Here is a 15,790-nt window from a genome sequence, read left to right on the forward strand (position 1 = left end):
ATTTTAATAGTATTGATAAAGAACCGGAAAGAGTTAAAGATTACATGAAAAGGCATAGTAAAATTTATGATGATATCAAAGAATTTGAGAAGCGTTTCCATATTTTCAAAGCTAACCTGAAAAAATAAGCTTCTTACAGAAAAATGAACTGGGAGTTGCTAAGTATGGAGTTACTGAATTTGCTGACTTAAGTAGTAAGTTAAGGTTTATTTGTTAGTATTTATAATTATGTGAAATTTATTAATAAAATTAGTTTTATATATATGTATGCAATTAATTATTCCAGTAATAAAAAATAGTGAAGGTGTTTGTTATTCTGTAGGAATATTTAATCAAAAAAAGTTCATAATATTTTTAATTAGATTCTGTATGCAGTAGGTAGTTATAAGAATTTTTTTTAAAAAGAAGCTATGTTGGAGAAAAATAATTATACATTTAATATATTTAGAATTAAATTAAATATGCAGCAAGATTGTATTTGCATCTTGTACTACTTTTTTTTTAATTTAACCAGAAAAGTGTGACTAAAATTATAGGTATTTAAATTCTACTTATATGTTTATCCTAAAACTTAAAAAGACCAGTTTAAGTGTTTACTGGGTTTACAGCACTATAATATGAAAAATAGAATTAATTTCAGAATTAACAAAGAAATAAAAAATTGAACTCATTCATGGATTGCTGTGAATATTTTAATAATTCAGTTTCTAAAAAAGTACAATATTGTATTAAATTAAATTTTGTTTTATTTTATAAAGTTAAATGTTATAATAAAATAATTTTTCCTTTTCTAGAAATTAATAGTATTAACTAAAACAAAACATGTGAATATTAAACAAGCTATTAAATTCTTGGGCTTAAAAAAGAATTGTAAGATTTTAGGTGAAAGTTTTGTACATAAAAACTGTATATAATTTATTTTAATATATCAGTTTTGGTCATGAAAAGTGATCCTCTAAAATAATTTTTTTTTTGTAATTATTCTTTTAAATGTGAATTTAATGTACAAATAGAATTAACTTAACAAAATGCTAACATTAAATGGAAAAACCTTAAAAACCTGCAATTTAAATCCTAAAATTTTGATTTTAGCCATATATTTATTTTTTTAAATATCTTAAAAGTTCCAATGTTATGAATTATATTCATTTCTAAATCACAGTTCATTAGTGCAGTAAAGAATAAATATAAAAATATTTCAATTTGAGTGAATGGATTGAATTGTGCAATATAAAGTCAGGGCGTTTAGTTACAGTGATAACTTAGTTTGATGTTAATAAGAGTAATGTTAATTAAATTTTGTTAAACCATACAAACTATTACGTTATTTAATTGTCAGTAATAATCTTTTGTATTTTATTTAATTAATTGGTTTTCCTTAATAATGAATTTAATATTTATTACCTGGTACTAATTGTTATTTATTAAAAAAAATATTTTTAAATAAAATATTGATAGTGTGTGTACTATACACACACGCACACACATACATACATACACAGTTTAACTTATTTATCTCTTCAAGGTCAGCAAAATGGCAGTTATTCCTCCTTCATTGTCTATTCATAATGTCTTCCTTGTTAAGTGCCAGGACATTACAGATCTCTGAGTATCTTGTTTCTGAATTTTACAAGGCCTTATCCTTCTTTTTTGTCATTTATTTCAACTCTTCTTTCCCTTTTCAGCATATACTCCTCCTTCCTTCTGTCTGCATGACCCTATGTTCTAAAGTACCATAGAATTTTAATTGTGGCTCTAACATCAGCATTCCACTTCCTGTATTTGAATAATTCCCATCTCCTTTTCATAACTTCTGTCTGAAATCCTTGGCTTAGGTTTTTAAAAAAATTACAGAAGTCAGGTTGTTTGAAGGGAGTTTCTTAGAATACTCTAGTTACTTAGAATATTGAAGTATTCTTATAGTATATATGACTTAAGAATACTTAAGTCATATTTAAGACTTAAGTATTCTTTGATTAATTTCTTTTAATAGCTTTTCTTACAAGACATTGCTGAAAATTATTTTTAAAATAGTGTGTGATTTCCTGGTATAGAAAAAAGTGTAAGAATAGTTGTCTATTTCCCACTGTATATGCATGATGTTATAGTCAATCATTATTATTGCATAAGTATGAAGATGTTGATATATTTAATGAAATGCAATAACAAATTGGTTTGATTTATAAAAAGGCATGCTATTAAAAAGATGTGTTTTTTTAATGGGGGTGACACTGATGGAATTGTTTATGTTAGTATTGTTTGATTGGATCAAAAAATATTCTTGTAACAATGTAATTTTCAAACTAATGGAAGTGTCGCAGTGGGAGTATACTGTTTTGTAACTTGGGATTCACTGATTCTGTATTTTTATTTAATCCACTTTTTCTAGTATGTAGCTGAAACTGATCTTTCAGTTCTGATTGATTTATTGAATTATAGTTTGACTGGTATCAACCAGTTGAGTTTGTATTGGTTGAATTGTGTCATTAGTAGCAAGATGATTCTAGAAATCAAACTACGGAAGTGAACTGTGTAATAATTTAACTCCCCTGATCAAAGAGCTCTCTCTCTTTTCTGTTTTGCTTCCGGAATCGCTGTAAGGTATTACTTCAAAAGATAAATGAGAATGATATATATTAATATAAACGAAGTGTAATCTTGTACAGTCTCAGGTCAACCAATCCTGAGATCAAAGAGCTGTGTTGTTAGTAGCACCTTCATCTGTCAGTTTTAATTGCAAACACCATTATTCTGTTAATATGGTTTTATACATGGCGTTAAATAAATGCAGAAAGTTTGTTCAGATTAAATAGTTTTACTGTAGGAGAGAAAATAGATCAATAATTAAAGAACAAGCACCTTCTCCTAGTTATTCAGCTTATTTCTTTGCTAGTTATACCTAATTTTTTTCATTTTTTTAACTTCTGGTGTGTGTGGAAGTTGTTAGTGATATTAGACTCGAAAACTGTTTCCTTGTGTGAAACTATTTTTGTATCCCTTGCTGATATTACTTGAAATGATCAGATTTCTGTTACTAAATTCATTGTTTTCAATAAATTTGGTTCATTTGAATTGTAATTTGTTTTGAAATATTGTGCTTTCTTAATCATTATTGTTTTATTCTGAAATTTCATTAACTTTTACCTTGTGGCTTTCATTAGTTCAGAAGAGAATCTTTATTACTTCTACCGGATTTTTTCTCTTTATATATATCTTAATCAGTGTTTATCTATTAAAAAATATTTTTGTTTTTAATTTTATGATTGCCTTATAAATACGTTCTTTTTCTAAATAATTTATTAGAATAATGAATTATATTATAATTTTCTGTTTATTTTTTCATTTCACTAGAGAGGGATCCTTACAATTTCATATTGATTTTGTCGGCCTTTATTCTTTGTTGGTTTCAAAAATTTTTTTGCTCTTTTATAGCTATTTGTTGTTTCTCAGTAAATTTAAACTCTTTTATTTAATTTGTTCTGTAACATTCTTTATTTTTTTTTTTTAAATTCATGATTAATTTTAATTTTTTTTTTATTGTACATTTATTACTGTTAATAACAGCCATTAACCTTATAATCTTTATTAACTTTATTTCATAAAATTAAATGTTTTCTTCTTTAGAATTTTAAAATTGTTATTATCTACTACTAGTCCTTTTTACTTTAAAGAAAGCATTAAGTATTAAGGTAATGAGCTGGAATGAAATAATTTAACAAATGTTTATGATCACTGCCCAGTATTTTTTTGCATATTGCTTGTTAAAGAATTGTGAAATAAAGTGCTTACCTATGGTTAATGTAAGCATAAATGTTTTTGTTTGTTGAATTTATTTATTATTTGCTGATGGAATAAGTGGATCTGTCCAAAAGGATAAAGGGTTCAAATTGCATATGTTTTTAAAACAATTTTTTTTAATGTCAAATTTTCAAGTTTTTTTAATGGTCGTTAAATTATTCAATTTAAAAAAAAAATAGCTAATATTTATTAATTAACTTAAAATATTAGTTCTCCTTCACATCTTATTTGATGATTGGAGAACTATTTAAATTTGTAATTGTTTTCTGTTTTAATATTATACTTGATTCTTCTCTGACGTTTGATCTTTAAAAAAAGTGTGATGAAATAGTTTTTTAAATAGAATTACTGATTGTGATTTAGGGGTATTATCGAGTGTTCAGAGGTGATGGAACTTGCGGAGTCAATACGACGGCCTCTTCTGCGATTGTTGATCATTACGTAAGTAGTTTTTATAAATTATTTACTTTTACTAATAACAACAATTAGATAATAATCAATATGATTTTTATAATAAATAGATGAGGTTTAATATAAAAAAAAGAATTAAAAAAAAAATGAGAACTACATCTAATGGATAATTTTGAGTTGCTAAGGCATTTTATGATGGTTTGGGAAACTCAAAACTATTCATCATTGAATTCAGACATTAATATAAATATTTTAACATTTTAAAATGTAGATTTCTTGTTAAACTATTAATTGTAACTTAATTTTTTTCTGAAATTGATAATTAAATATTATAAAAGCAGCTATATGAAGTTTAATATTATAAATGAAAAGAGAAACCCATGTTTTTCTGTGTAAAAGTAATTTTTTTTATTAATAATACAAGTATGCAAAGGTAATAAATAAAATTATATTCAATAAAATAATAATTTTAAAGGTGTTAATTGCTAAATATTTGAATTATATTTATCTTATTTGCTAAGTATTTAAACTTATGTTAAATAAAAAAAAAAAAAAAAAAAAAAAAAAAAAATGGGTTTATACTGATTAGTAGCTGTAATTTAATAATTCATTAACAAAGTTGTTCTTGGTTCAGGCAAAGGAAATCTTTTAACTTAATCTCAAATAAACAGATTTTGAAAACCTTACAGATCATTAGGTAATTTATAATTTATTAATTACAAATAGTTTAATTACTTCAGAGATTGAAGTATAATAAGTTCCTTTCAAATAAACTGAAGTATTATGCTGTGTAACCCATGTTTTCTGGTTTGGTACAACAATATATTTTTCATAAATAAGTGACTAATTTTTTCTTTCTTTTTAACCATGTTATAATATTATTTTTTAGATAAGATTTACAAAGGTGTATATAATATTTAACAATTTCAAATAAAATAAAATTGTCTAATTTTGTTGCAAATTAAATAATTTTGCTACACTGTAACAAATTATGATAACAAGTTGCAAAAACAATCATGTTATGGCAACAAAAAATGAGGGCTGTTTTTTTCCAACCTCCAATCGGCACAGTCACATAACAAAAAAAAAAAAAAAAAAGTGACAAAAAAAAAGACACAATGACATAACAAAATTATTTTATTACTAACAGTTGAGTAGTATCTAATTTATTTTTCTATATAATTGCCAAAATGAATGAGGCATTTGTCATATCATGACACTAGCTTTCTGATGCTCTCTTCAAAGAAGTTTACCACCAGTGAGGTAAGGTACATCTTGACAGCCTCCTGAAGTTCTTCATTGGTGGCAAAGTATTGTCTGACCAATCATTTCTTCAATTCTTGAAAGAGGTGAAAACCATTAGTTCTGTACTATATGATAGATGGTCAAAACTTCCCACTTAAATTGTTTGAGAAGGTCTTGTATCGCCTTGCCACAGTATGATTGTGGATCAAAACCATGCCGGACAAAAGCGTGCCTCTTTGTTTATTCTGGATCACTCTGCGGAGGTGATGTAAAGGTTCAAATAAACTTCATTTGTTATTGTTGTCCTCTGCTCCATAAAGTCCACCAACAAGACACCTTTATAGTTCCAAAAAAACTGCAGCCATTGTTTTTTTTCTTGCGCTATGTCTGAACTTTTTCGGCTTGTTTGGGGAAGAAGTGTGCATTCACTGCTTTGACTGTTCTTTGGTTTCTGGATTATCAGTTTAATCGAATTCTCATTGCCAGTAGCAATAGACTTTAAAAACTCTTCCCCCTCATTATTGTAATTTGTGAGAAACATTAATGCTGACACCATTTGCTGCATTTTCTGATAGTCACTCATTGTTTTTGGGACCCAATGTACACACAGTTTCCTATATCCTGGTCATTAGTTACAATTGTGTACAGAGAAGATCTTGGAATTTCTGGGATTTTTGCAGAAAGTTCACTTATTGCAAACCTATTTGTTGCGATAAAATTATCAACATGCTCAACCAGGTATACAGTACTGACAAACTTGCATCCTTGCCCACCTTCGTCATGGATGTCCATTTACCCTTCTTTAAATTTCCACCACCATTCCTGTACACTACCATCCCTCATAAAGTTTTCACCATACATTAGGCTCATTTTGCAATGGATTTCAGCAACACTACATCCTTCTGCTTGCAGAAAACGTATCACACTTTGCAACTCACACTTGGCAGAGCATCTATCATAGTGGACATATTCAATTGCCTGTTGTTTGGCTCAGACTGATGCAATTGAGCTGGCATTGGCAGAGGTTGTGGTGTGGATTGGGGGGAGGGCTTAATTCTATGACATGCAGACTTGCTCTTACCTATCTCTTGTTTACTTAGATGCAAGATCGGAGGTTGAAAAAATACACCCCTCATACTATTAAAAAAATATAAATTAAAAAAAAATATCAGAAATGAGTTGGTAATTTTTTAGATAATTACTGGGTTGTTTTTGAGCATATTGTGATTTTTTGCAGTTATTTGATGTTGTGTATATTATACAAACATAAATTTAGTTAGGCTGATATTTGACAACTTTTTCAATAAATTCCAGACTGAAGTTTTAGTAACATATTTTATAATTCTATCACTAACATCATCCAGTGATCTGTTTTTCAGTACATGAAATTAGGAAGACACTTGGTTTTTTCAAAATATGTACGTGTATCATGTAAAGTTAATTCCAAAAATACATTATAGATCTTGATGCAGTATTTTTATTCTACTTTAAACAATTAATTGCTACTTTCATATGTATTAATTAAATTATGATTCTAGTATTTATGTTTAACATTTTAATGTCTGTAAGTTGTCATATTTTAATTAAATTTTTATGTCTTTCTGTGTTCATTTTTAACTACCTAAGTCATATGTTATAAGCTAATTTAATTATTATTAATATTGTTATCATTTTTCTCTTGATTCATTTCATCCTTCTTATTAAAATAAGTGTGTCAATTCATGGCTAGGTTGTAAATAAATTGATTTAGTGTCTCCGATGGTGAAATAATTTGACAATACACTTGTTTTAAATTTTATTTTAATATTTTCATTTGATTTCTTATGTATAATATGAAGGTAGATATGGTAATAGTTAATAAAAACTAACTTCTTAATCATAACTATATAAAATAAAAACAACTTTGTTTAAAAACTATAGGTTTCTATTAGTAATAACAATATTTCTTAGGATGTATTGCTGAATGTAGCATATTTTTACTGTCTCAAAAAACATGAACAATTTAAATTACTAAGATAGCATCAAAGTTAGAATGATACTGACAATTGGATCGATAAATAATTTTGCAGTCATGATGTCAAGCAAAACCCAACTAATAACTGTTAGCAGCATCCAAGTAATGTGTCCTGATGTAAAAATATGCTTTGAATATTACGAAAAGGTTATTATGGTTTGTCTTCACAAAATTAATTACCTTTCTTACACATTGCATAACATGTGTCACACTTTTTTTGAATACCTACATTATACAACATTGCAAGTAAAGTTCAAACCACAATTATAGTGATATCTTGATACTTTTGGTGACAATGTGGTTGAAATTACTAAGTTTTTTATATTCTGAAATTTATTAAGCTTCAAAAACTACCAATTTTTTAAGCAGTAAATGCAGTCAAGAACGAGTCTTGTAAATGTGTAAATAAAAACAGTCTAAAGATTTAAAAAAATATATCACTGAAGATGGGCTTAGGCCTGAAAATGTTATGATAAATTAAAAAAGGAAAGGTAAGAGTATTTCTCTAATTCTGTGCTTTGCAGAGGCTGAAAAAAATATTGTATTTCTTATATATATATTTATATATATTATAACATGTTATGATACCACTAACATGTACCCTAATACATCAATTGACAGTACAATAGAAATAAAAAAAAATGATTATATCAAATCCTAGAATACACCAATGCATTATCACTGTTGTAAGAAGTATTTGTCTTCAAGATTACTTTGAATATGAGAATAATTGTTTTACAATTAGAAGGCTTACCAATGGGATCACCTATATCTCCATTATGTCTAAGAAATGTATACAAGCTTTTGAAAATAAGATAGTTCATGTCATATTAAATACTTACCAGATATTACTGTGGATACGATATCCAGATGATATTTTTAGTCATGTATAATCCAACCATAAATAACAAACATTTTTGATAATATTAAATAAACTTAACAATTACAATAAAAATTTAAAATTTATATACAAAATAAAAAATTATAGAAAAGTACATTTTTTCGTTTTGAAACCAAAATAAATATAAACAATAAAATAGAAATATCAGTTTATAGAAAACCCATAACAAATAATAATACACTTAATTTTAATTTTAATTTAATGGTCTTTTGAGAACCTATCTCAAATTTTAATATTGGGGCCCTTTACTCCCCATAAGTGTTTGTGATTGTCCTTGTCTTTATGTCTTAAATGTTTTGTGTAGTTTGTGCTTTTAAATAAAATGTAAGGGCCCTTTACACCCTTACATATGACGATCCAGATGGTGATAGTAGTTTCTTTTAAAGATTGTGACGAGAGCTAATGACCTTAGGAGTCGATGCCCATAATAAATAAATAAAAAAAAAAAAAAAAAAAAAAAAAATACGTTTAGCGCCCTGAGGTAGATAATCCCCACGTCCGGAACACAACATCTATGTTCCACGTGCAGGGCGGCAACAGCTGTACTCACGTACATTACATATAGCTGGCTAACGGGGTTCCGAGTATTGTTTCTCGGATATACTTTTTTTCGGCCGATTTTCATCTGCAGGCCGAATAAGAGGTCTGGATTTCACGGCCACCTGCAGATAGGAAATTCTTACAGATTGTGGAAATGGAATGATACCACGTTTAGAGCTGGCGATGTGGCGGCCACGGTCGAAGTTATTTGCAGGTGTAACGGAGACCTTTCGTTGTCCACATGCCCCCCGCGATGGCAAGCATGTAGTTAAGGTGCCCATGTTGTTCGGTGCATGGGAGCCCTGAATGCCTCGGTGTGTAAGGCCCTGGAGTCAGTGCAGAGACTGCGCATCCGCTCTCTGCCAGGACATATGCCGGTTCCACTGGAGTACCGGAACGGACCTCCAGGGTTGGTAGCCCTGGAGTGGGGGTGTACCCCGGCGGCTAGCCTTACTACAGAAGGGATTATTTGTTCATGGAAACTGAACTACTAAACGTGTTCACGTAAACACCCTCGTTTAGAACCGGCCGTTTCGGCCGACGGAGACCGGAAGCCTTACAGGCGACGACCTTCTCCGCGAACACGATACTGTTCGTAGGATGGAGAAGAAAAGAAAAAAAAGGATGGCCGAAAGGCAAACCCAGACAACAATTTAATTAAAAATTAGCGAGTCGATTGTACAATGGAACATCAATGGATGTTTTTCAAACATCCATGAGCTCCAACGCTTAGTACATGATGTAGACCCGATTTGTATATGTCTGCAAGAACGCATTTCCGCCGAAATGAAAATTTTAAATTAAAAGGATTCGATATATTTCGGCGAGATCAACCGCCAAATGTAAGAGTTAGAGGTGGAGTAGCTATATTAACATCGACTAGAGCTACCACCGAAGCGGTTGTTCTAAACACAAACCTACAGGCGGTCGCCGTTAGAATGAAGCGTCCGCTTCAGACCACTGTTTGCAGCTTATACTTGCCGAATTTTGATTGGAATAAGGATGACATAGCAAGACTAATTTCCGAGCTTCCCCCACCTGTTTTACTGGTGGGTGACTTTAACGCTCATAATTCTCTTTGGGGATCGGATCGAGTAGATCCCCGTGGAAGAGAACTGGAAGGGTACCTGATGAATTCAGAATTTATTATTTTAAACGACGGATCAGGAACCTTTTTCAATGCCAGAGATGGATCGACGTCCTGTATAGATCTTGCACTTATAAGCGGATCGATGACACCGAGGTACAGCTTCCATGTCATAGACGATCTGCATGGAAGCGATCATTTCCCGGTGCAAATTGTAACTGATGTTGGAAGAACAATATATCCCATCTCTAAAAGATGGTTATTTGAAAAGGCAGGCACAACTCGAACGATACTCCCAGAAACAACTGGAGTTATCGGAGACGATGTCGACGCCATAACAAATGCAATAATTGAGTCGGCATCGAGATATATTCCCAAACTTCTGGGAAACTTACGAAGAAACCCGTTCCATAGTGGAACGATGAAATAAGTGAAGCTATAAAAATAAAGAAAAGGGCGTATAACGCCTTTAAGAAGCGTCGTAGCATAGAACATGTTGTTGCCTTTAAGAAATACAGCGCGTATGTAAAACGTCTTATGATAGACTCGAAAAAACGATCCTGGCAGCAATACGTGTCATCCATTGACAAAACTACTACTGCATCAGATGTTTGGAGGAAAGTGAAGGCGATTTGTGGGCGTAATGATTTTGCTCCCATAACTAGCCTACAAGATGAACATGGAATTAAGGATACTCCAAACGAAATAGCAGAGCTATTGTCCAATCACTTCGAGAAGGCCAGCAAAACGGCCAACTACGAGGAAGGTTTTCGAACCAAAAAAGAAGAACTCGAAGGTCTACTAAATTTTAGAACTGAGTTTAATTACTCATATAATGTACCATTTAAAATGGAAGAATTCGTGAAAGCGTTGGAAAAATCAGGTAACACAGCTGCTGGTCCGGATGAAATCCATTATAATATGATCAGGCAGCTGAATACCACTGCAAAACGCAGATTATTAGAACTTTATAATCAAATATGGCGGGATGGAACGTACCCACAGCAGTGGAAAAAGCTCATGTTGTTCCAGTATCAAAGAAAAATAAAAATTTAACAGATCCCAATAGATACCGTCCTATTTCTTTAACGTGTGCTATGGGAAAAATATTTGAAAAAATTATTAATAATCGACTCGACTGGGTTTTGGAAAAAGAAAACCTAATATTACCGTATCAAGCACGTTTTCGGCAATACCATTCTACCACTGATCAAATGATCAGCTTTGAGGACGTTATATATAACAGCTTCATTAAAAGGAAACATTGTGTCGGAGTCTTCTTTGATCTTCAGAAGGCTTTCGATATGACCTGGCGTCATGGAATAATGCTCCAGATACATGAATGGGGCATTCGTGGCAATCTGCCTATACTGCTCAGCAACTATATGAATGACCGTACCTTACAAGTACGCGTCAACAATGAATATTCATGTGAAAGAATCTTGGAAAATGGCATACCGCAGGGTTCGCCGTTGAGCGGTACCTTGTTTACCATTACCATTAATAAATTGATATTAGCAATTCCAGCAGAAATCAGCAAAAGCGTCTATGTTGATGATCTGGCAATTATGTATGCCAGCAACAAGACTGCTATGGTGATGTACAAATTGCAACGAGCGATCAATGCTCTAAATGAAGTTGCAAGGAATAACGGATTCCAATTCTCATTAGGAAAAACGTGCTGTTTACACTTTTGTAGGAAGAGAATTCCTCATCATAGTCCTGCGTTGACAATTGATGATAATCCAATACAATATAAAGACAGCGTAAGATATTTAGGACTAGTATTTGATAAATCCCTTACATGGGGATTACATATACAGGACTTGAGTGATAGATGCAAAAGAGCCCTAAACATTATAAAATGTTTATCGAACTTAAATTGGGGCTCAGACAAAGAGACATTATTGAGATTGTATAAAGCATTGGTTCAATCTAAACTAGACTACGGATGTATCGTATATTCATCCGCTAGAAAGTCGCACTTAAGAAAGTTAGACGTAGTTCATAATAGCGGAATAAGATATGCAACAGGCGCTTTCCGCACAAGTCCGGCGGCTAGTCTGATATCTGAAGCCGGAATAATGCCACTACATTATAGAAGAGAGATCCTTTTGTTAAGATATGCAGCAAATGAATGGGCTTTGCCTGCTCATATAAATAATAAATTGTTTACGAATCATCCTATGGCTGCGGTGTATGAACATCGTGCTACCTATTCCAGACCTGCCGGAATTGGGTACCACGAATTAAGAAGAAAATACGAAATTGCTATACCAGAGACACTAGCAATTTCTACTAGAGAAATACCGCCATGGCTCTTGCCAGCGGTAAATACAAGTTTTGATCTCTCTCAAGGAGAAATAAAAAAGAAACCAGCAGTGATCATCCAACAGGAATTTTTGGCAACCCTCAGTAGTTACGAAGAACATATCAGAATTTATACTGACGGTTCTAAAACCGAACATGGTGTTGGATGCTCTATATGTGTAAATGGAGAAGCCCACTTTTGGAAACTGCCAGATCTGGCCAGTGTCTACACGGCAAAACTCACTGCAATTCAGCAAGCTCTTCGCTACACTGAACACTATTGCGAAGAGAGAGTGTTAATATGTTCCGCTTCTTTAAGTGCACTTGTTGCATAAGTGAACAAGTAGCGGTGACCAGACTTAGAATTGGTCACACGCGATTAACAAATGTATATATGTTAACCGGCGAAGTGAGACCAATGTGCGGTGTTTGTAATAAAACACTGACAATTAAGCATCTAATAGAAGAGTGTACCATATATGAGGACCTCAGAAAGAGGTTCCGGTTAGAAATAATATTAGTGCTGATGTGGATAATGAAAATGAAAAATATATAGTTGCATTTTTACACGCCAGTGGACTTCTTAAAAGTCTATAAAATGAAAGTTTAAAGCTGTGATAAAAGAATCTCTAAGCGGTAGTTTTATATATATATAAAGAAAGAAATGGTATTGATAAGTTGAAATTTTAATTTCATGGTCTTTTGAGAACCTTATCTGAAATTTTAATATTGGGGCCTTTACACCCCCAGTGTAAGTGTTTGTGATTGTCCTTGTCTTTTACGTCTTAATGTTTATTGTGAAGTTTGTGTTTTTAAATAAAATGTAAGGGCCCTTTACACCCGTACATATGATGATCCTGATGGAGATAATATTTTCTTTTAAAGAATGTGACGAGGGCTAATGACCTTAGCAGTCGATGCCCGTAAAAATTAGAAAAAATAAATAAAAATACATTTAGATTCTAACCACCCACGGTCACAAAAACTGATATTTATAAAAACATGATATTTAGTGCAATTCATTAAACAATAAACAATAAAAAAACTCAAAAAAGAAATATATGAAATAAAACAAATAGCAATATTTAATGGCTTAATGGAAATTGTTAAAAAAGAATGTGAAAGAAAGATTAAAAATAGTTTATACCAGAGTACAAATATACAAATAAAATAATAGAAAAAATTATTTACATACACAGTATGTCTGAAAAGTTCTCGAACTAAATTAAATAAAAATACAGATTACACATTTACTCACAACAGGCCTGTACATAGAACTCTTCTCTAATTATACAACTGTTGCAGTGCTACTAGAACTCATCAAACGCTTTGGAGAAATCACTTTGTGGGACTGCCCTCAAATCCTCAGTTCAAGCCCTTTGGATTGCCAGAATGTCGTCGAAAAAGTGGCCTTTCATCTTCAACTTGAGTTTCAGGAATAGAAAATAGTCTACTGAAGCCAAGTCAGGTGAATAGGGCGGGGTGGGATAAGACGGTGATTTGATTTGTGGTGTAATAATGTGTTAAAACTGTTGCCATGTGAGCCGGGGCATTGTCGTGCAAGAGAGTGCAACTGCTACACATATAATCTCTTACAATGAAATTCATGCTCACATTTCAAGTGCCTCCAGCCTTTCTGTTTCTTTTTTCCTTAATGTCACATTTATACTTTACAAGATGATTCTTCAACTTTAATTCCATTTAATTGTATCATTTTTTTTCTGTTGGAAGTTTCTTTAGCTACTTGCTGGTCTTATTTATATATTTCTTATTACTTTTGGAATTTTCTATTAAAATGGTGCCTAAATAACTACCATTTTACTTCTTTATTTAGTGCAGACATATATTGAGTTATGATCTCCTATCCTTATTACTTTTGTTTTCGTGATGTTCAATGTTGTTCCATATTCTTATCATATTTCCTAATTTTAATATCATCTGTTAAATCCTATGTTTTATCTCCTACAAAACCATCAAGCCTTATAAAATTTATTTTTCTTCCTTCCACATTGATTCTTTTATCTTCTAATGCACTGTTGATGATAACTTCAACATATAAATTAAGATAGGTGGACGACAGATTTACCTTAGGGAGTTCTGTTTATATTTTATTTTTGATGCTTTTGACAGTTATTAATAAAAAAATAAATAATTTTACATTCTGTTGATAGTTGTAACCTAAACTTATTTATGTCGTTGTTTATGTATTTTTGTTTTTTATTTTGCAGAGTTAATTGCATACATCATCAAATTAATTTACGATGAAGAATAATATAAATTGTGATATAAATTCTTTGGGATTATTTTTGTATACATTACTTATATTGTAGTAAAGATGATTAGCATTAGCTAAATAGTTTTTAGTATTTAGTTTACCATTATGTATTTTAATCAAAATATGACAATTACTTGGAAAATGTACATGATATTATAAAAGAACAAAGCTGTAGTAAACCAAATAACAAACATTAGTATAGTAATTTCACTTGTGAAATAAGTTTTTAAAGAGATAATTATTTTAATTACTTAACAATTGTTTTGTAATGTGTCTTTTCCTGGACATTAAAAGGGTACAAATAAGTAAAGTATTGCATGACATTAAGTATAGGGTTTGTTTTTACATAGATTTTAAAATGTTTGTAACAGTTTTTTTTATAAAATAATTTTTATAGGAATTTTATTTGTAGGTGATTTTTTTTTTAAATATTTTTTAGCATAGAACTTATTCATTTTGCTGGTTCAAGCCTTGAATGTCTACTTAATCTGCTTTAATTTAAATTAGGTTTTTATTAATTGTTTTACTTTATACCAGTTTTATGATATTTAATGTTATTAAAATTAGTACTATATTTATTAATGTATTTAATCAATAAATATATCACTAGGTATTTCCTATAATTGTAACACATTTATTATAAGAAATTTATCTAAGCTATTTATAGTTAATTTTTTATTTATTTGCTGCCAGTTTCATTAATAGAATTTATTATTGTTAACTGTGAAAAAAGTATAAAAGTAATTTTTTAAATAAAAATAGACATCATGTTTGTAAAGTATGTTATTATTATTATTTTATTATAAATTAATGTTACTTTAAATTTTTTAATGCAGTTTTAGAGTTTTATTATCAGATATAATACTTTACATTAGCATTTTAATTGTACTTTGATGTTTTATACATATCCTGAGGGTGTATAAGTAGTTCATGATACATTTAAGTATATTTATTAAGTTGTAAAATGTACTTATCCTGTCTAGTAAATTTATTTTTAAATAAAAATAGTTTTCTGTTGATTTTTCCCCAAATGTTTTACTAGTTTTTAGTGCTGATTCATGAAGCTCTTATATTGATTGAAAGGCTGTGGTGTAAGGAGGATTCCCTTACCTCTCTAATTTCTTTTATACAGTAATTTCCATTACATATATTTTTATTTTTATCTAAATAACAAGACATACAGAAAATACTTTTTCATATACATTTAAT

The 15,790-nt window shown here is 30.4% G+C and overlaps 1 long non-coding RNA gene across 1 annotated transcript; it reads left to right on the forward strand.

The window, feature by feature from the left end:
- Window positions 1-14,710, forward strand: LOC142324520 (uncharacterized). Its single transcript, XR_012756313.1, has 3 exons — window positions 1-194; window positions 4,162-4,239; window positions 14,535-14,710. It is a non-coding gene; the product is annotated as an uncharacterized LOC142324520 (long non-coding RNA).
- The last annotated feature ends 1,080 nt before the right edge of the window (window positions 14,711-15,790 follow it).

This window comes from Lycorma delicatula, chromosome 5 (assembly GCF_047948215.1).
Source record: "Lycorma delicatula isolate Av1 chromosome 5, ASM4794821v1, whole genome shotgun sequence".
Taxonomy (NCBI): Eukaryota; Metazoa; Arthropoda; class Insecta; order Hemiptera; family Fulgoridae; genus Lycorma; species Lycorma delicatula.